Raw genomic sequence first — 22127 nt, 5'->3', positions numbered from 1 at the left:
TCATGTCACCCCATCTTTGGAAAGTTATTAGTGTCCCAATTCCCTCCCTATCCAGGAAACCTCTTTCCCAAAGTCAGCTGGGTTAAGTCTCTGCTCCAGGCTGCTGTTACACCTATTAAATGCTTCCCAGTTTTGCTGTGGTTGTGCTTTTCCCTCTAAAGCTACCTCATTCCAGGCTGTGTGTTTGCTACCATTTTGCTCAAAAAGTATGCATCTTGGGAAAGACCCTCCCTGCAGAAAAGTTAAAATGGTTTTATCATAACCTCAAATGAACATCAATGTATTACTGGTATTAGTGATGGTGGTAGTAGAAGTAGGAATAGTGGTAGTTGTGGTAATGGTTATAATAAAAAAGAATGGCAATTATAGTAATTACAATAAAACAAGCATACCTAGTGTCTATTGAACACTCTCTATGTACCAGTTCCTACTATGATCACTTTATACGTAATAACGCATTCTATCCTCACCACAGTTCTCAAGGCTGGACTAAGATGAGGTGAAGGAGTCTCCTAGGGACAGAATGGAAGTAGGTGCTGACTGTTTGGGTTGTGAAGAGGGAGCACCTCCTTATGTGGCACCCTAGGTGCCCCACTTGCCTCACCCTTGTCCCAATCCTGCCCTATGAGGATTGTGGGGTGGAATATTCACAATCATATGAACGTTTTACAAAAAAATAAACTGGAACTTAAAGGATATTGGTAAGTTTTTGGGGGGATCATACAGACAGCACGTGACAGATTGGAATTCTAACCCAGTCCCGTCTTGGCCAAATCTTTTTACTAAATTATTGTACTAAGTTATGCCGTCCGAACACCCTTTTGCAACTCCTAAGAAACATTAAAAGAAAGAACAGTGCAGAGGGAGGAGAGAAGGAGAAAGAGAGAAAGAGAAAGAGAGGAAAAATAAGAAGAAAAGGATGGAAGGAAGGAAAGAAGGAAGGGAGGAAGGAAGGAAGGCCAACTCTTGCTCAGAGGCCAATGTGAGGAGCTGCATTGTCCCGGTCTGTGTATTAGACAGAACATTGTGTTGTTGTTCTGCCTCACAATAGCCAAAAGGTGGAATGTATCGGTCAGTTCACACTAGCCAAAAAGTGGAATGTATTTTTAAAATGTAGGATTGTAGCATGTAATAAAAGAATAACTAAAAACCAAACTACAGGTGAGGCACAGATACAGCTGGCTTCAAGAATAATTGAAGGCAGGGAATTGAATTATCTCTCTATTCTCATCAGCAGCAGCAGCAGGATCATCGGCACCATCTTTTCTACAAGGCTCTTGGGGTTTCTGCTCAAACAGAAACTCAGCTGAGATCTCACGCTGGAATTCTCATGGCAGATGTGCAGATGGGGCCTCATTACCCGTGTAGCAACAATCATATTACCATAAAGAATATGATAAGGGCACATGTTTTTTGTGCTATAGTATTTCTAGGAATGGAGAATTAATACCTGGTGATAAGCCAGAAAGAAAAAATATCATGGAAAATATGGCATGATAGCATGGGTGGGATTTTGGCAAGTGAAAGTGTAAAACCAGGACTTGGAGAAGGAGAGAATGATATTGACAAATGACTGGAACAAGGAGATTTCAGAGCATGACCATCCATTGTGTTGGGTTGGATTGTATACTATAAATCATGATATCATGGGGGGTAGGCAGAAAAAAGAAATTAAAATATTGTTGGTGGAGAACTTTTAATATATGGATGAGAAATTGTATATGTTTAATGTTATTCATTTGTTTATTCATTTATTCACTTATTTATTCATCAATAAATATTTATAGGATGCTTGTTGGACATCTATAAAGTCTCTAGGTGCAAAAATAGTCATGAAACATGAATAGTTTACAGTTTAGAGAAATGACTTGTGTGAATGGGAGCTGTGAGTAACTGAGGATTCTCTTATTGTTCTGATGGCGTTAAAGAGTCCTTCTTATTCGGAGGCTTTATAGAATATTGCCATGGTGCCAAGGTGGAGGCCTCTAACCTGCCTCTAGCTTTTTTTTTTGGGAGGAAGATGAGCCCTGTGCTAACATCTGCCAATCCTCCTCTTTTTTTGCTGAGGAAGACTGGCCTTGGGCTAACATCCGTGCCCATCTTCCTCCACTTTATATGGGACGCTGCCACAGCATGGCTTGCCAAGCGGTGTGTCGGTGCTCGCCTGGGATCCGAACCGGTGTACCCCGGGCCGCCGCAGCAGAGTGCACGCACTTAACCGCTTGCGCCACCGGGCCCGCCCCTGCCTCTAGCTTTTAACGAAAAGACTGTTGTGTAAAGGAATCAAGGCAGCTCCGAAGCTTTCTGAACAGGGCAATAATAAGATCAGAGTTTCCCTTCAGTAACTGGTACTGGTGGTTGTAGCAAGAGGAGATGGGAATTGGGAGAATCTGGAGCAGAAAGAACAGTGTGTGTTGGATGGGTTGTTACAAGAGTTTGGGCAAGAGGAAACCACAATTTGATATTATAAAGTGTAGATTTGGAAATGGAAGAACATTTTAGAGGACTTGAGAGTCCCCTGGGTATGTTGGCCATCAAGGGATATTGAGGATTCTGGAGACTGGGTGGATGGTGGTGCCACTGGGCCGAAGAGAAAGATAAAAACTAGGAGCAAGTGTGAGCAGGGCAAGGGAGGGGAGACTTAAGGACCTGTGGAATCTGTGGTCCTGTAGATTTGCTAGAGGCAGCTGGAGATTGGCTCAACAGAGTTGAAATTCAGTAGAGATGCTGAGGATGGAGATTTCAACTTGGGGTCTTCAGTCTAGAGCAGCCTTTCTCAACCAGGATTCCAAAAGAATTAAACTCGAATATCCTAAGGCATGCATTGTATATAATGAATTGACTTTCCTCCTTTGCATGGAGAACCGTATTAGATATGCACCATCCTTGAGATAATTGAGAAGAGTCATTCAAATCATCAAACGATCCCATTTGAGAAAGGCTAGTTTATAGGTAATGGCTGCTAGAATTGGGGGTTAGTGAGGACATTAGGAAAATAATATAATTCATGCAAAAGGGAACCTAAGTAAAATGATTAGGTGGATCTAATATTTAGGAAGCAAGAGGGAAAACAAAGGAACTAGTATGCAGTAAGGAAAGGAGTGGCCACGGAAGGAAGAGAAGTAACCTCCATGCTGTGCCCACTGTCTGGAGAACGCTCCATCCACTTCTTTTACTGCTGACTCCAATGCATGTTTCAAATGTCAGAGCAGGGACCGGATGTTCCAGGAAACCTCACCTAACTGCCACACATTTATCACCCAAGTATGTCAAAATGCCCTTCCAGAATGCCAAAAGCACCCTCTGCATATCTTTATTGTCACATTTACTATATTATTTTGAAATTTACAGTTTGTATAATCATATCTCTTACTAGATTTTGAAGCAAAGACCACATTACATTTATTCTTATAGTCCATTCGGTGGCCATAGAGCTATGCCACCCAGATTGTCCTTCATGGAAGCACTTGTCCTAGCTGTTGGCTCCTTTAGGGTTTGCTTCAGCTGCAGAGGCGCATCTTGCCCAAGGATGTGCCTTTCTCATGGCATCCCATAACCGACTGGGCTTGATTGATCAAGCTCAATGGAGGACAACTTCGATGAGCCATTCACATTCCAGAGCTTCCCGTGAAGTTGTCCAAGTCTTTGTCAGGCCTCCACCACAAGTTGTCTTCTCCATCTATTTACTCTTATCTCTTGCCTGTCCCTTCCCAAAGTGTTCATCCCTAATAAAACACTGTATGTCCAACTGTGTCTCAGCATCTACTTGTGGAGGGCTGAGCCAGTGACACCCTAGTATCTAACAAATCTAGCAAAGTCTAACTCATCAAATGAGATCAATGCCTTTTTGTGCAGAGAAATAAGTTGAATATCACCAAAGTTACACATTGTATTATTCAGTCAATAAAATTTAAGCCTCTGTCTACTATGTGTCAGGCTCTGTTCTAGGCACTACATTTTGACATAGGTGGAGTTGGTCTTTGGTGTCTTTGAGAGCAGTGAATCAGGGCAGGGGGTGTAATGCAAGATTGTAAAATGTTAAGGAGAATGAGAGTTGAGGTGGGTCAATGCTATGCTAAATGTAACACACTATACAGAGGTTAGTAACATTTTTTTTTTCAAGAATGATAGAAGGGAAAAAACAGAAGGAGACAAGTGTTGCTTGAAATGGCATGACTGAGCCTGGTGGTGCTCATAATTCTGGGTTATCCTCTACCCCTTGGCACTCTACTTGGCACCCAACCTTCTTAGATAGATGCGACAAAATAATTATTTCTGGCCAATCGAATGTGAGCAAAAGCGATGTGCATCACTTATAATCCTGGGCCATAAAACTGTCCACTGAAGATCCTCCACTTTATCTTTCCATGTCCTGCAGCAGAATGGAGAGGAATGCAAGAACTCAGAACATAGTAGGAGCAAGAAATAGAATGAGCCTGGGTCCCTGAGTGACTGTGTGGCACAGAGACCCTCCACATTGACCTACGCTGTACTCTGATATAAGTGAGAATTATTATTGTATAAAACCACTGAAATTTTGGAGTTGTTAGGTAAAGCAGCTTGCCTACTCTCACTATATATAGGGTGTAGAATTTAAGGGAAACATTTCTTCTTAGAATGGTAAGGCCTTGACTATATTTGGAGGCTGAGGGGATGGTGCCATGGAAGATAAATTGAGAAAGCAAATGATAGAGTGGATAATCTTTAAAGCAAGTTCCCCACGGCAGAGAAGGAAGTGACCCAGAACAGGACCCTCTGTTCTGCTGTGTTTTGTTGTCAAGAATGAGAAGAACATGGGTCATTTTTGTGTTAGTGGTTTTACTACTAATTATTAACTAGAGAGAAATTATGAGAAAGGAACAATGATAACAAACATATGGAAGTAATAAAGGTTCAAGAATCTCTTCACGTTGTTACACATATAGTGTGTTACAGGAAAAAAAATCATAGTATGGCAAACATGAGTTTAAACCCTGGCTTTGCCATATCTTAGCTGTAAAATATGAAAACAATTTATTCTGAGATTATTCATTCAGTTCTGCTGTAACAAGGGTAAATCAGTGAACACCTCACATGAATTAGTTTATGTGTGTGAAGACACAATGAAATGTCATGTAAATCGCACAGGAAAATGTGTGCAATATTTTGAAAATCATAGCAATAGCTAATCTTTATTGAACACTTATTCCATGTCAGGTGCTATTCTAAGCAAAATATAAGCATTAAATCATTTATTTCTCATAACAACTCAATGAGGTATGTTCTTTTATTATCCCCAATTTTATAGATAAGGAAATCCATTCAAAAAGCATTAGCTGCCCACTTGTCTTTGGGTAGAGAGATTATGGGTATATACTTCTTGATATTTTCATGAATTTTCATATTTTATAAGATGTGCATATTTTAGTTGTATAATTAGAAAATAAAATGAATGTTGTTATTAAAACAATGAAAATATTAGGTTTTATTCTTTTGAGAAAACCAGAAATACGGTTATTGAATGTGACATTTACCAAACCCTAACCCTACTAAGCTTCTTAAAAAGGTCTTAAGGCTATTCTCCAAGATATCTCTATGTCACATAGACCTATATGGAGAATCAAAAAAGTGAGGACAGTGACTTCTCTTAGCTCTTTGAACCTCCAGTTTTGATGGTACCCCAGTCAGTATGCCTCAAACACTGCCAGGCTTCCCATAGAGTGTCTCATGGGTGGTTTCTTCACTGGATAGCTAAGTGTTCTTGGAACATGCCATTTAACCTCCTCCGGTGATCTCAGTGGGGACCTTCGGAGAATCTGTATAGAACGCATCTGGGAATTGTCCTGCTGAGGGGCAGGGAAGTTGGGGTATTTATTCACCAATTTCTAACGCTGATTGTTTGGGGGTTATTCTTGGTGGTGTTGACATCTTGGCTTTTTTGGCTGTTCATTGCAGTGGGACAAAGTTCTCCTGTGGCCAGAGGACACTGTGTGGCAGAGAAATATAGTTTCCTTTGGCTTCAATGGAGACTATAGGCTGGTGACCTCTGAGGTAAGCTGAGGTGTCAGGGCAGGCATCAACGGAATCTGCTAGATGTTAAAAAGATCAGTGAAATGATCCATTTAAGGATTTAGCACATGGGAAATGCTAAACGCCATGATTAAAATCATAACATTAGCATTATAACAACTAGTGCAGAACTCATAGTAAAACCCAAGCCTTGGAAGTCAAAGTCTCAGAGTATTTTAATTAACAAGAGAATCTTCAGGCTTCTTTTGGGTGTTCTCCTTCTCCCTTCAAGCTTTATGGCTGCTTGGGCTAACTCTTAGTGTCTCATTCTCCGGGTAGCAATAACGAAATGGGAACCATTTTTACAGACTAAATTTTCCATCTCTGAAATTCTGTGTTTTGCTTCAAGAAAACTCCCAAACTAACATTAGCCTTTATTGTTGCTTTATTTCTTTAAGCTATGCCACTGATGGCCCTGGGGTCAGGAGATAGATATCTTTTTTGTATGAAGGTTCCCAAAGGGTAAACTATAGTCCAACCATGTTACCCTGGAAGATTTGAAGCCATTTTAGCTGCTAAATAGAGAACACATCCCAGGATGCAGGCGGATTTCCAAGACAACTGGGGTTTGATGGTTCATTGAAGGATGGCCAAGGCAGCTGCATATTGGTGCTTTGGAAGTCTCAAACTATTCTGCAAGAGTTTTTGGTTCAGGAAATCCAAAACATATTTGCCACAAACATTTTTCTCTTCAATTTTTAATCACATATATGTTGCAAGGGAAATGTATCCCATCTGGGTTTTTTTACTCATTTATACTTATATCATCCAAATAAAATTTTGAAATTTATTTGATGTTCCATATTTGAAAAAAAATTACTGTTAACAGAAGAACACATTTGGTAAAAGGCAGTACTTCTGCTCCTCATGCTGCCAGTGACTGCAGGTCATTGAAGTGGCCTCGAAGTCCACACAGTGAATTGGCCATGTCCTGGATTCCTTTGAGGGATGGTTCCAGCTCTCTCGGTGGCAGACACAATGGGCAACAAAGGGCTCATCTGATTCTATTAATCACAGAAACTTGGCAAAGAGAAGAGCATGGTCAAAAGAGGTTAAAGGACCTTGGATATCAATGAGTCCAAACTCACTGTTATTTTACAGCTGAGGAAACTGAGCCCCAGAGGGAAGAAATTCTTTACCTAATGACACATGGTTAATTAGAGGCAGATTTGGGGTCATAAACTTAGGTCTCCCGAGCCTAGGAGCAGTGTAGCGGGGTTCTTTCTACTCTCTCTGTTGTAAAGCATCAAAGCACGAATGCAAAATCAGGCTGCAAAACCTAAGCCATAAGTGTGTTCAAGAGTCACAGACTGTTATGAATTTTGGGGGGAAAGTGATTACAGAGATTTTAAAAACAGGCTCGCTCCCTGAGAGAGCACAGGCTCTAGCGTTAGAGAGGTTGGTTTCAGGTTGCAGTTTAAGTACTTCCTTGAGGATAATGACCTTGGGAATGTTACTTAACAGCTCTGAGCTTCTGTTTCCTAATCTGCAAAATGGGTTAAAATTAGCACCCATGCATTGGATTTTTGTAAAAATTAAGTAAAAGCCTGGATGTAAAAACGTTGGTGTAGTGGCTACCACAGAACAAATGCTCAGAAAATAACCGGATTTTCTTAGTATTATTGTTCCCATTCTTAGTCTTGCTTGCGAGGACAGTGTTTCCTATCCTATGTTTTGTGTGCTATTTCCAGGAGATGTGATTCGATCTTATGAAAAATAAACAAACATAAGAAAAATATCCTATATTTTCATATGTTTTGAAAAAAATGTAAAATCCACCATTTTGTTGGAGATTCTTCATGCATAAAATGTAATTGATAAAGTCTCTGAGAAGGTATGTAGGAGAGAAAACTGTCAAATTTTGTTGAACACAAACATTACCAAAAGTTACTAAATTTTCTTCTAAGAACACACATTAATTGATACTCTATGGAATACTTTCTGTTGCACATCAGTTTGGGGAACGAAAGTATGGGAGAGATAACAGGTAGATGCAAAGCTGTAATGCACAGCAGATCGTGATCCATCACAGAAAGACGTGCAGAGGTGAATGCTAAGAGCATTCATTTTCCAACAAGACCCTCATGGTTGGCTTCATGGAGGAAGGAATATTAAAGCAGGAGAGAGTTGGTAGGAGATTAGAGTGAGGAAGTTCCTGAACACAGAGTCAAGAAAGTGCTAAGGAAGTTCCAGAGAACATCAAAAATCCGACTTTACACCTTCAGCAGTGAGCACGAATGGGAAGAAGAGCCGGCTGGAGATTTGGGGACCGGCTTAGCTTCTTCCATTTTTTTTCCAAGGGCAAAGAAGCATCCTGGGTTCAGTTTTACATTTACAACACCTAGCGCAGGGCCTGGGACTAAGTAGGACTCAATAAATGTGCACTGAATTGAGACCAGATCTAAGTGGATGTGAAAAGCCATGATAAGGAATCTGCACGTTATTTGGCAGACAATGGGGAGACGTGGAAGTTTGTTGCTCAGGGGAGTGACATGTTCAGAAGTGCACTTTAGAGAGATTGGTTTGGCAGCAGGTGGGGGATGGAACCAAGGGGAGAGAACCTGGAGGCAAGAATCCACCGAGATTCCGTGCGCTGTTTCAAACAAGAAGCAACTGAACTCAGGGATGGGCAGTGGGAATGGTGATGCCAGTGATAAAACAGCTGCAGAGGTAAAAATATTAACAAAACTTTCTGAAACTATAATTAAGTTTTTTAAAAGTCAAAAGAAGAAAATTAATAAGGATTTATAGGTGATTTCATGTTATGCAAAGGGAAAGATCTGGAGGCTCTGAGGCTTGGACCACTGGAAACTGAGAGAATGATAGTATCGTGACAGACGAAAGGAAGTGGAGACGGTAGACCAGAGAGACTGGGGAGAAAGATACCCCGGTTTGTGCCTTGAGTCAAGCTTGAGCAGCTGGCAGGGCATCCGAGGGCACACACCAGAAAGCATTTGGGAATGTGCAACAGAAACCAGGAAGATCAGTTAGGAGAGAAGACGTAGGTTTGGGATCCACCTGCATGGAGCTGAGATCTGAAGCTCTGTGAGTGCATAACAGTGTGGATTTAGAGACTAGAGAGAAAGGAAAGAGAACATCTAAGACATGTGCACCACGATCACCACTGTACACTATTGTCACAATGGCAGCCTGACACAGCTTGTTCCCTGCCACTCCTGAAGGGAGAAACTGACTGCAGCCACACCTCCGCCCAATCCCTGAGTCAGCCCTGTAGGACTGATTTAACTCCCCCATGGGTGGAGTCTAGACATGACCTTCCTTTCAGGCGAGGGGAAGAGCCCCAGACACCACCTACCCACACAATTGAATGTTTTTCCCTGTCCCAATAGCTGTCTTAGGAATGCAGCCTCTGGAATCTCACTGCTTGGATTTGAATCTCAGTGCTAAGAGAGTGGAAGAGTTTTTTAACCTCTGTCTTCTTTTCCATTTTTCTGCCAATTTGAAATAAAAATTGTGTCTATGTGATAGTGTTGAGTCAATGTAAAGCATTTAGAAAGTTCTTGACATGAAGTAGGAGCTCAATATATTTGGGTAATTATTCTTATTTCTTTTATCATATCAGTTGTTTGTACCCAGTACTAATGACTGGAATTATGCCTCAGTTTCCCCACAATGATTAGAAACCTGACCTGAAGCCCTGCTCCCTTTGCAGATTCTAAAGTACTCAGTTTCCCTTGTGCTGGACATCTCCTGAGTCTAGCTCATGCTCACCCTACCTCTTGTCTCCTCCACTCACATCATCACCATCTGGGGACACTGGCTGCTACATCTCTCCCATCACTCACTCATTCATTTATATATTGAATCACTCATTCAACGAATATTTAACGAGCATCCACTTTGTGCTAGGTATTCTCTCCACAGCCACCAGATAACACTACCCAGAAGCTGAAATATCCACATCTTTGTCTTTCTGGATACTGTGACACTGTGACTTCCCACTGTAGCCACCAAGACACCAGGAAGGATTGGAACCCTGCCCTCATACGAGTTTCTAGTAGGCTTTGAGGCTGAGCCTTCAAACTCCTCCAGCAAAGTAACTGTGCTTTCTTGCATCTCCCCAGAGTCACGAGTAAATGGTGGGCGCAGGGCAAAAACCCAGTAAATTCATGCTGATGACTTGGGAAGATACACAAAGAGGTCAGCGTTGCTTTTACCCGTGATGACTCAGGCTAGAAGACATGCCTTCTCCTATATCTGTTCACATCTGCCCTGATACCTCATAAAACCTTCCCCCAGACAGTCGTTAATGAGGTGGCAACATGGATATCAGGAGCCCAGGGGGAGACAGTCTGTTTGATGTCCTGCATGAAGGAAAGACAGAATTGCTCTTTGTGAAAGCATGGGCCTCACTCTGAACCCCTGCCTGACAGTCCCTCCCTGTGAGCTCTGACGTGAAGTCAGGGGAATATGATTGTACAGGGGAAGTGGAGCAGTGATGGGTGGGGAGGATTTGGGGGCTCAAGTGCAGGAGTGGAAGAATAAAAACAGACATGAGAGGTCTGTGTGTTGCTAACATGAAATGATTAATCAGATCCACATCAACAGACTGCTCCCTGCTCTGTGCTTGTGGTGTGATTGTGTGTGTGTGCATCCCAGCTTCTGTGTACGCATCCAAACTTCTGATCAACTGCGAAGGATGAGAAAAGGCTGGGCACTCTCCCTGCTGTAAACTTACATCCATGTGTAATTGCACATGTCTTTCTTCCATTCTCTTCTTGTGTAGCACTTAGCACCATGCCTGGTAGGTTGTGAATGCTGAGAAAATTTGTTGAATGAATGAATGACCAAAGAATGGGGACATTTATCAGGAGAAGAGACCCACCAACTTTCATTTTCTCTTTTCTGTCCATGACACCAGAATGAGGCAAAGGCTGGGGAAGAGGCACTGGCAAGCTCCATTCTAGGATGACCCTGTAGGCTCCCAGTTGTTGATGGGGCTGACTTCTGCCAATTCTGGGAAGGTGACCTCCTGCCACCAAGAGTGGATAAGCCCCCATAGCAGGGTGGTGTAGGGAAGCCAGATCTCATTCTCAGCCCAGGTGTAACAAGTCCTTCTCTGACCCCCTTCCCCTTACACACGCACAATCAGCGGAGGGAAGTAGACCCTGCTTTGGAATGGGGAAGGCCACTTGTCCCAACTAATGAGAACCATCTAAATCGGATCAATCGCAACCCAGCTGAGACATCAGCATGTACCTTAGGGTTCTCCTGTATGTATTAGAAACCAAGCATTTCTCTACTCTCTAGAAACCAACTGAAGTTTAGTGGAGAGATCACTGATGCTGTCATATCAATAGTAAATAGCTTTTGATCACTTATTTGCAGGCGGCACTTTTTAAAATCTTCTACCTTCCTTATCTCACTTAGTCAACACAACAATCCACGAGGCAGAGACTATCATCCTTCTTATTTAACACATAAAAGGGCAATAAGGCCCAGAGAGGTAAATTAACTTGCTTGATGTCCCAAGCAAGTCAGTGGCAGAGCTGGGACTGCATCCAAGCAGGCAGCATCCCGACAACACTCTTAAGCCTGCGCTAAATAATTAGACCTATGTTTACATCTAACTTCAGCACTAGTGACTTTGTGGTTTTAGGTCTATGGTGTGCACTCGACTCCAGTTTTCTCACCTATGAAATGAAAAAAAAAAAATCTTTGTGTCCGATAATCGCAAGGATGAGGTGTGCAGAGCACCTCGATAGCACGGTGTCTGGCGTCTAGAAGGTTACTTTTCTCTCCACCATCTTGGTCATTAGGACAAACTCAGGAGGGATGCTTCTGTCACAAGTTCTGCCACGTCTACCTCTCCCTGGATCTGTGACTCTTTTCCCCTGACAAGGGAAGGGTTGTTGGGAAGCTGTTGCCTCTCAGAATAAGGGAGAAGGCATCCTCAAGGTGTGCCCAGGGCCAGCTCATTCATAAAACACACATTGATGGAGCTGCAGCAGGAGGCTGGGCGGCAGAGCGGACACAGAGTCAGGGAATCTGCAGTCGGTTCATTAGAAGCCCCCCTGGAGGCCAGCAGGGAGTGGGGCTGGAGGGGAGAGCAGCGCAAAGACCAGCTGGCTCTCCGGCAACAAAGTCAACATAGCCCCAGATGTCTGCCCCGGGGTTGAGGCCATTAGCTCCAGTTTACCTGCTCACTTCATTTTTCAAAATTAGCTGCAAAAGCCTCCCATGGAAACACAATGGGCAGCATTTCTCAGCGGGGGTAAAAAGAAAACAAAGTACATATCTTTTCCGTGCACTTGTTTGGAGTTTCTGAACGGCCCCCGAGCCATGGGCCTTGGCAGCCACGGTCCTGATTGCTCCCACATGGATGTCTGTGTGACACCCACTTTTCTTTCTGCTCCCAGATGTGCCTCAGCTAGGGCCAGGCTGCGATCCCTTCTTGTCACCAGCCTTGCCTGGGCACCCCAACGCTGAGCCCAGCAAGGCACCAACTTTCTCATTTTCTTGCTCTTTTTCCTGGTGGATAATATTACAGTTGAAATTCCTGGGTTCACTTTGAGGGTTGCTTAGAGATGGTATTAGTTTTCAGCCACCTGATTTAATCTCTTCTCTCACTCCCACCTTCCCCCACGGCTGCTCAGACAAGGCAGAGGGCAAAGGGGAGAGGTGAGGGGATTAAATGCTTGTCTGCAGTGACATGGTTTCATCAGGTGGTGCTGAGAGCAGGGCCAGACAGGAGTGGCTGGGGTGTCTGTGGGACTGTGATAGGTTGTCTGTTTGTCTCTTGGCTGCCTGTACAGCTCAGTGTGAGCTTAAATGGGAGAAATGGGGGTTGGGAGAGGGCAGAGGGAATGTACTGACAAAAGGAAAGATGAACAAGAACATAAACACTAAAATACAAGGCTGTGTTGTTGGAGCTGTCTGGAGCAAAGTGCATTTCTGTCCTAGGAAAGTGAGTCCTGCCTACACATCAACAGGAAACTATGCAACGACCTACTATGTGCTGAAAAACTACCCCAAATTAAAAGCAATTGAAAATGCTTGTAAGAGAAGAGCCAAATGCCACTGAGGTGACTAGAGAACTCCCAGCAATGATTTCTTGCTTCCTACTTTTAATCTTTGGGGAGTTAAGGAAATAGGAGAGATGCCAGAAGGTTGGAACCTGGGGCCGTGGAATGTTTTTGTTTTTTTTTTTTTCACATAATTTAGTTCTTAATTAAGTGTGTTAACTGCCTATCCTAGCTGGAATGTAAGCACCACAAAGACAGGGACTTTTGCTTTCATCTTCTCCATCGATGTATCCCAGCACACAGAACCAGGTCCGGTTCACAGCAGGTTCTGAAAAATATTTGTTGACTGAGCAAAAAAAGGAGAAATTGAGATGAGCCTGCAGCTGCCCCCACAATGGTGCTCTTCAGGGCTACAATTTGCAGTCTGGGTGATTGTGAGGGTCCCTGAGGGGCTCAAGCCTCCACTTAGAGTTTCTGAACCTCTCTCCTTACTGTGTGTGCCTATTTGTGTGTGTGTAAAATATATTTTCTTATCCTCACTAAAGAAGTTAATGAAAGTATCCCCTAACTCACCATCCTTCCAATTCAAGAGTTCTTTCCTCCTACATAGTCTTTGGCTCTGGAGCTCAACAGCCCCCCAAGATATCAGGTCCTAATTCCTGGAACCTGTAAATGTTACCTTATAAGGAAAAAGCACCTTTGCATGTGTGAGTAAGTTAAGGATCTTGACGTGGGGGGGTATCCTGTGTTATCCAAGTGGGCCCTAAATCTAATCGCAAGTGTCCTTATAAGAGAGAGGTAGAGGAGATTTGATAAACACAGAGGAGAAGGTAGTGTGATGATGGAGGCAAAGATTTAGGTGATGCAACCATAGCCAAGGAATGCTGGCAGTCACCGGAAGCTGGAAGAGGCAAGGAATAGATTCTTCCGTAGAGCCGCTGGAGGGAGTATGGCCCTGTTAACACCTTGATTTCTGCTCAGTGAAACTGATGTTGAACTTCTGGCCTCCAGAACTGTGAGAGAACATATTGCTGTTGTTTTAAGTCACACAGTTGGTGGTAATTTGTTACGGCAGTCCTAGGAAATGAATACAGGGAGCAATGCTAACATGTACTTAGTTCTGGAGCAGAGCTTGGGGCTTGGTCAGGGATAAGACTGGTCAGACCAGAAGAGAGGCTAGGACGGGGGACAAGGTCTAGTAAAGTATAGTCAGCTGTTGTGAGAGATGAAATCTTAATGCCGTAACACCTACAAGACAATAGACAAATATATCTTATTCTTATAAAATCTTGTTGGCAGCAATGGTAAGGGCAGGTCTCTATTCCACGAGAAGGAGTAAACTGATGGAGGTTCAGCCATCACTAATGCATAATTTTTGAGGTTGCCTTGAGCATCTACATCCAGATGTCAGATGGAGAGAGGGGAAAATTGCAAATGGGCAGTTTTTACAAGTCAAGATTGTAAATGGCGTATATCACTTCTACCCATATCCCATTCAGTGTAACTTAGTCATATTACCCAAAGGAGGCCAGGAAATCTAGCTCCTGATTGGATGGCCACATTCCAACAACAACACCATCATGGTGAGGGAGCATGGATTCTTAGTGGACAGCTAGTCAAAGCCTCAATGAAAAGGAAAAAAATACCTCCAAAGGCAAAGGGATTAAAATAAAAACCAGGTAATTTAACTCAAAATGTGAAACCATCTCATTTTCATTTTAAAACTGACAAAAAATATTATGAACTAGAGCACAAAATTCATGTTAATTTTAAAGACAGAATAAAAGCAAACTTGCCTTTATTATGCATTTTTGGGAAGGCCTCTGATCCAGTAGGCTTACGCATCCACTTCCCTCTGACCTTAACTGCTGGGAAAATAAACATAGACTCTGGAATCGGCAAGAACGGTGTTCAGATTCTAGCTCCTCTACTTACTTGTATGACCTTGAAAAAATTATTTCACTCTTCTGAGCCTTAGTTTCCTTATATTTGGAAACAGGGGAGTTACTGTAGGTTACCCAATCTTCAAGCTACAAAGACAAAATGAAGAGAAGAAAACTGCCTAATGTATTTATTTCTGCACTTGCAAGCATGAGATGAGCAAGATTATGCTTGACGCTTGACCAAATGAAGCAGAGTGGCCAACAGAATCTGCAGTACATGTGCCTCACTTGCTGATGAATATACCTCTCTTCTCTGGGAACAGTGATAGGAAGAAGCACTTGTAGTCTGGTGAGCGCCACCTGGGGGATGTACCAGGAAGAGTCTGTGGTGCAGACAAGGGGATGAGATCATATTTCTGTTTGTAAGAATTAACTTGAACTTATACACTCAAAAGAGCTTCTATGTGCTATTTGTCATTTCTCCTACTATCTCAAGAGGATGTAAACAATTAATGATGAAGTTGCACATCCACACTCTATCCACAACTCATCCATGTGATTGACCAGAAAAACATTGTCTTGTAATAAAATTTAAAAAATCCTTGTTCTCCGTGGGAAAGTTAGCCTGGAACTGGAAGGATCTAGGCAGGTTGCTGCCTGGACATATATTGTTCTCCCTTTACTAGTTACCACCCAGAAGTGGTGTGTTCTTCCTATGGGGCTGCCCAGAGTGGGAACAGAACCAGAAGTCAGCCTAAAAATTCATATAGAAGAGTCAATGAGTCAACACACACATGCACACACACACACAACTCTAAAAATGGAAGGTAACATGACAATCTAAAAATTGCCTGTAAAATAAAATTTTGTTAAATGTGATTGAAGATTAAGTGATGTAATAGGAAACACAAAGAAAATATGGTATAAAAATAGGCATATTTGCCAAAGGACGAAATAATACTTCTAGAAAAGAATAGGGAAAATAAATAGAAAAATAAAACACTTCATGAACAAATTAAATACCAGATAGACATAACTAAAGAGAAAATCTGTGAACTGGAAAATAGATCTGAATGCAGCACTGAAGGATAAAAAGGTGCCTGATACCTAATGTCAAGTCCAAACTACAAAAGGTGACCAACACCGGTGAAAAAGCAATTCCCTAAGAAGCCTGAGAACAGCACTGTGTAAAATGTGAGGCATGATTTGGGACAAGATGTTCAGAACTTGGGCTGGGAATGTGAGTGAGAGCTAGAGCTTTCTTTACACGTTGCTGCATAGTGATGACATTCCCTAACACCAATTCTCTGTCACGGTGATCTTTTTTCTCTACTATGTGTTTTGTCACAGAATTACTTTGACTGATGTTGTTATTGAGAGAGATTGAAATTGGAATTGTTTATTCACTTAATTTTTCTCTAAATATAGATCTATAAATTGTTTTAAAACAAAACATATTAATAATAAAATTTCATTTTACATGCTTTCTTAAAAGGTATTTAGTAATGTCAGGCTTAGGATAAAATATTTAAAATTGAGTAGCAACCTATTGAAAACCATAATATAATTATGGCTATAATTACAGTAGAAACTTCATAAATCTTTGCCTCTCACTCCTACAGTTGGCAAGACGTCTCAGGGGGCTCCAGGTAGGTGGGGAACGGGGACCAAATAAGTTTATCTCTATGAGCAGGTCCCTGAGGAGAAGGCAAGAGGCAGTCCTATTCACCTCCTGGTGGGCATTTTCTTGCAAACAGAAAGGCTGGTATGTGACAGGAAAGTTCTTTGTTACCAGGACTTCAACCAGATACTTTCTGCTGAGAAAATCTCAGAAGCCCTTCATTCCCAGCTCACACTATCAAGGCTGCTCTATTTGCCTTCATGGCTGCTCTATTTGCCTTCCTGCCTCAGAAGGCAGAGAAATCATAGTCAAAACTTGAGCTGACAAGTGGTAATAAAACTAAAGAACTCCCAGGCAGAATTTTGAGCCTGACCTCAGAGTTTCTGGTCAAGCTGGAGATATATTTTTAATGTAAATATTCCTGGTAACATGAGCTTGGGACTCGTGCCAGCAAAGCTTCTGAGGGGCCTTTTCTCACTCTATATTCTGTGCATAAGTTTCTCCTTCTTCGAGCCTTTTCCACTGTTTAGGAGAAAACTTTATTTTATGATTCCTAAAGCATTTAGCAACCTGATGACTTTTCCAAAGCCAAGGCTGAAAGACCTTAAAACAGATTTCAGAGATTGGGTTGAGGCCCAGGAAATAGCTTCTGGTCTTGATTTGACAAATGTTTCTGAAAATTTGGTTCTAGACTGTTGTTAAGCATTAGAAAAGGCCTATTTGCTTATACACAATGCATTCTAAAATGGACTTGAGGTGCTAAAACACGTGGCATATAACAAAGAACGTTAGAGATATATTTATAAGGATTCAGAATCTTTGGAGAATTAAATAAGTATGCTAAACTTAAGAGTAATATAGTTGCTATGATTGAGTAATATGTTTGAGCTTCCTGGTGGTCAGGGTTAAAAGAAAAGCCTATCAAAAAGAGGAAATAGAGTGATTCCCAGGGAGAAATAATAGGTTCCATTTCATTCTGTGTATTTTGCTACATTTTAAAAGAAATATGTTACATGAAAACTTGTAATGAGGGCATTAATAGGTACAATGGAAAGTGCCCTTATGGCAACATTAAAACCAAGACAAATGTGGTTTTTAAACAGTTATTTGATAAAACAGCTTTGATAAATACCAAAGGTAAAATCTTGAAGCAAGATTTGGATGAAGAATGTCTTTTAAGGGACTGAGCTCACATGGACTCAATATATAATCTCCCAGTGACAGCATCTTATAAAATAAAGAATAGAGTTTAGATTGTTCAGAGTGATGGAGGAATAGGCTGCTATTGGTTTATATTTATTCAATGTTTTTTTTTTTCTCTTAGATACCCTTTCCAAAATAAATGCTGAGCAGACAATATGAACCCAAACTCCTGGCTTACAAAAGATCTCAGTTTCCTCCTATTTGTCTTTCTCCTCTTCATCTTTCCTCTTCATCATATCTAAGATTTATTTATTCCTTGTATACATTAAGCACTATGCTTCATGCTTTTCATGTATTATCTTGATCACTCTTCACAACAATATTGTGAAATAAACAACGCTATGTCCCATTTATTGGATGCAAAAACTGAGTCAGGGATAGATTAAGTAACTTGTCAAGGTCACGGAGCTAATAAATGTCAGCACTGGGATCTTCCCATTGATCAGTTATCAATCACCTCCATGATATTCTGCAACAAGACACCCCCAAACTCAATGGCTCAAAACAACAACCATTTATTGTTAAGGAGTTTCAGAGTAGACCGCCCTCTTCTTCTGGTCTTGCCTGGCTCACTCATGTTTCTGCAGTCAACTGTGATAGATAGGTGGTTCTGCTAATCGTGGCTGGTATCTCCCACATTTTGGTGGTGTCAGCTAACTGTCAAGTGGTCTAGAATGACCTTGACTTTTCTCCATGTCTCTCACACCCTTCCAGGACGTTAGAATAGCACATTTTCATGGCAAGGAAGAAGTGCAGAAAAGAACAAGCCCATTTAGGCAAGAGGGCAAGGAGAAACATGCATGGGATTTCCAAAACACGGCTTGCATCACGTCTGCAAACAACTCAGTGGCCAAGGAAGTCACATGACTAAACCTAGAATTGTCATCGGAAAAGACTGCAAAGTAAAGGACAAAGAATGTGGGTACAGTTAGGCCATAAGGCAATCAATCCACTTCAAGAAGATTCCAGGGTCCCAGCTTTTAACAACTATGTCTATTTCCCCTCACAATTAACAATTCTCTGAATCCTGAGATTGCCGCAAGGACCATGGTCTGGTGGCCTTCCAATCGAGCTATTTTAGCCACTCTATATCCAGGTAGGGATACGGGAAGTTCAAAATATTTTCTACCTGAATAGGAAGTGAAATGGTTTGGGGATGAGGACATATAGTCAGTGGTATTTCTTCATTTGTTTTTTGAAGTATTAGGATAAGTAATAATAGCTGTGATACAAACAACTCCTACATCTCAGAGGCTTAATCTAATGGAATTTATTTCTTGCTCACCCAAAAGTCAAGTGGGTATTTGGAAGGTAGCCTTCCATCCAGTTCGAGGGCCTCAGAGTCCTCCACGGGATCCTCCACATCATGCCAGAAGACAAGAGAAGAGGGCACGAGCTTGGAGGATTGCAGGGGACCAGACTAGAACCACCTACATTTCAGTGGTGAGAGCTTAGTCATAGGGCTATATGTCTGGGAAGAAGACGAAACAGGACGTGATAAACACATAGCAGTCTGCACGGGTTTATTTTAGTCTTTCCACTTTGGATTCATCCACCTTCTTGTGGCAGTGGCAACCTGATCCTGCTTTGGATGTAAGTCACCTCCCCCTTATGTTTATCCCATTTATTTTTAGTGAAGCAAATCTTATCAATGGCTCTAGGGGCAGAGGAATTTTCTAGAGAGAAGCTGTTTGAGCCAAGAACTTAAGAGTTAGCCGGGTAAAAATCTTGGATAAGAGAATCACAAGTGAAAGCATCATGTAGCACCATCCTGGTGGAGGGAGTGCTGTCTTTGGGAGGAAATGAGAAAAAGCATATTGGTTCACAGGACGGGAGATGGGAATGAGAATGAGGATGGAAGCAAGGGTTAGATCCTGTAGCATGTGGTTGCAGCGTTAAAAATATTGGATTTAATATGTCATAGATTCTAAGAACAATGGAAATCTGCTGAAGGGTCCTGAGATGCGAGTGGCACTAATGATTTGTGTTTATAAAAATTCACATTGGCTATACTGTGAAGAATGCATTTGGCTGACATGGAGTAGAGGGGACAGAGGGGAGCTTCACTGGGATTGGAGAGACCAGGTAGACAGATATTACAATAATCCATGAAGAAAGGAGGGAATTCTGGAATACGGGATGGAGACTAGGGATGGAATCAGTAGAAACTTAGGAAGACTTTGGAACTGACTGGACCTCAGAAGAGAGGCCAGTTTGGATGGAGAAGGATCCAATTTTTATGGGGTCTGAAGGGTTTGCAGTTTCGGGGACTCTTTTTCAGAACAAAGAAACATAAACAAGCACAAACTTAGGTATAAAAGGTAATATATATGCAGAGTAGGAAAAGAAGTCACAACAGATTACTGGAATCTTGAAGATTCAGTTTCTTTTCATCTGAGATTTTTTTTTTAGGCAACCTACCAGAGATGCTTCCATTGAAATGCTCCCTGGTTATAACGAGTATTTCCCTCCACATCTGGAACGTTCCACCATTCCTAGAAGCTCCCGAGACCCACAGAGGCCCAGGAAAAGAGGTGCCTGGCATAATTATAACAAGGTCTCTTAGCTTTACAATGAGCCTATCCCTGGGTTTCGATTCATCAGTTTTAGCATCACTGGGATCTGGCGGTAGCTAAAACAAAAGGAAACAATAATTAAAAAATCACCTAGGAATAAAATAGAATACACACAAATGAGGGCCAAAGAAATAAGGAAAAATAATATAGAGGGAAGAAAATTAAAGCAAAACCCTGAGGGACTCCAGTATTGGGTAACCAATAAAAAAGGAAAAAAGCGTGTGAATTCTACTGAACTTTGCTTTGAGGGGCCGTGGGGGTAACTCTAGGGAGAAGCAGCTAACAATTGTCTCCCCACCCTCCTTCCGACGAGACCATTTTCTATTACCCCCTAATAGTCAGATGACTTATAATGAATATATTGTACTCTTTCAGTGAAAATAAATCATCATCATATTTCTGGAAAAATAGGTTCAAAATGATACGGTCCTCTTGGGGCTTGGGTTGATATATTCTCAGTTGTTTGCTGAGGGCCAGTAACCTCAGAGAGTCCTGAAGGATAGTGTCGATTATCTGCTCAAAGATGGCATTGCTCTGAATTGTCCAGCAGTGGATAATCCAAAGATCATTTCTTTTATGTTGTGGGATATAAGTTTGAGGATAATTACAATATAGGAAAAAAATGACTGAGTTCAAGGAAGAAAAGTTGTATACTATCTGTAGGAGTGAAAGACAGCAACAGGCTTAATTGCTTGAGACTTCTCATTTCATGGTAAAATTGGCTGCCATCATCACTCTTACTGATCTTAGACAGTTTTTGGGGAGATTGACATTATTTCAAACAGCAAAAACACACTCGACAATGGATAAAATTGAATTTTAGTTAAATCCAAAGTGGATCCTTGAAAATTTATTTTTCTATACACATCCATACATACACAGACACATAGAGGCACAATTTGTTAAGCTTCAACTAGTGCTATTGTTACTAAAATAATAAGAAACAAGGGTTTAAGAGTGATTTATGTTTTCAGTACTGATCCGTATGGTCTGTTCCATGTAAACTATGCAAAATTTCCCCGTTTCAAATCTCAAACTCCTCTGGGTAATGGGAGTAGTGAAATTCTTCCATGTTTATGTTCAATGTCCAGGCAAAAGCAGAACTTTCTCAAAGGGATCCTTTTGTATAAACGTTCTTCTTTCTTTAGCTGCTGTGGTAAGTCTCTCTCTGCTTCATAGCAAGTGTTAGCAGTGTCAGTCTAATAGTCTTCAGAACAATGCCCAGCCAGGTAAATAGAGGAAGCTGCTTACAGCCAATAAGAGCCTTAGTTTATCTTGCAAAAGGAGAGTAGTATTGGCTCCTCTCTCCTCTTGTGCATCTGAGACCCTGAAATTGAAGGCTAATGGAGTGTCTCGCCTATTGGATGCATGGCGAAATTCTATTTAACCTGCTTGCCCTTGAGCAACCTAAAACTAGGTATGAGAAGAAAAATAAATTGTCCTGGTTGAAAAAGTTAAGAAAGAAGACTAGAGAGAAATTTGTGCACAGGTGTGCTATGTACTTACAAGTGGGATGTGGCTTGCAGACGAGTGGCAGTAATTAACAAATGGCAGAAATTCCTACCTCGTGGCTTCTCCTCCTTCAGTTTGCTATGGAGACACACAAGTCCATGAACCTGTCTTGCCGGAATACAAGCTCCTTGGAATGTCCAAACATCATTTTTCTAAGAGCCTGGCACTTAGTAGGTGCTCAGCAGGGGGCAGTGTGACACAGTGGTTCAGAGCCTGGACAATACGCTCTCTGGGCCTCCTCTTCCTCATCTGTCACGTGGGGATGATCAGTCTTTTCAGAGAGTCCCGCACAGATTAA

Source organism: Diceros bicornis, chromosome 19, assembly GCF_020826845.1.
Source record: "Diceros bicornis minor isolate mBicDic1 chromosome 19, mDicBic1.mat.cur, whole genome shotgun sequence".
Taxonomy (NCBI): domain Eukaryota; kingdom Metazoa; phylum Chordata; class Mammalia; order Perissodactyla; family Rhinocerotidae; genus Diceros; species Diceros bicornis.
The sequence above is the reverse complement of the archived record's forward strand: the minus strand, read 5'-3'. Positions refer to the sequence as shown.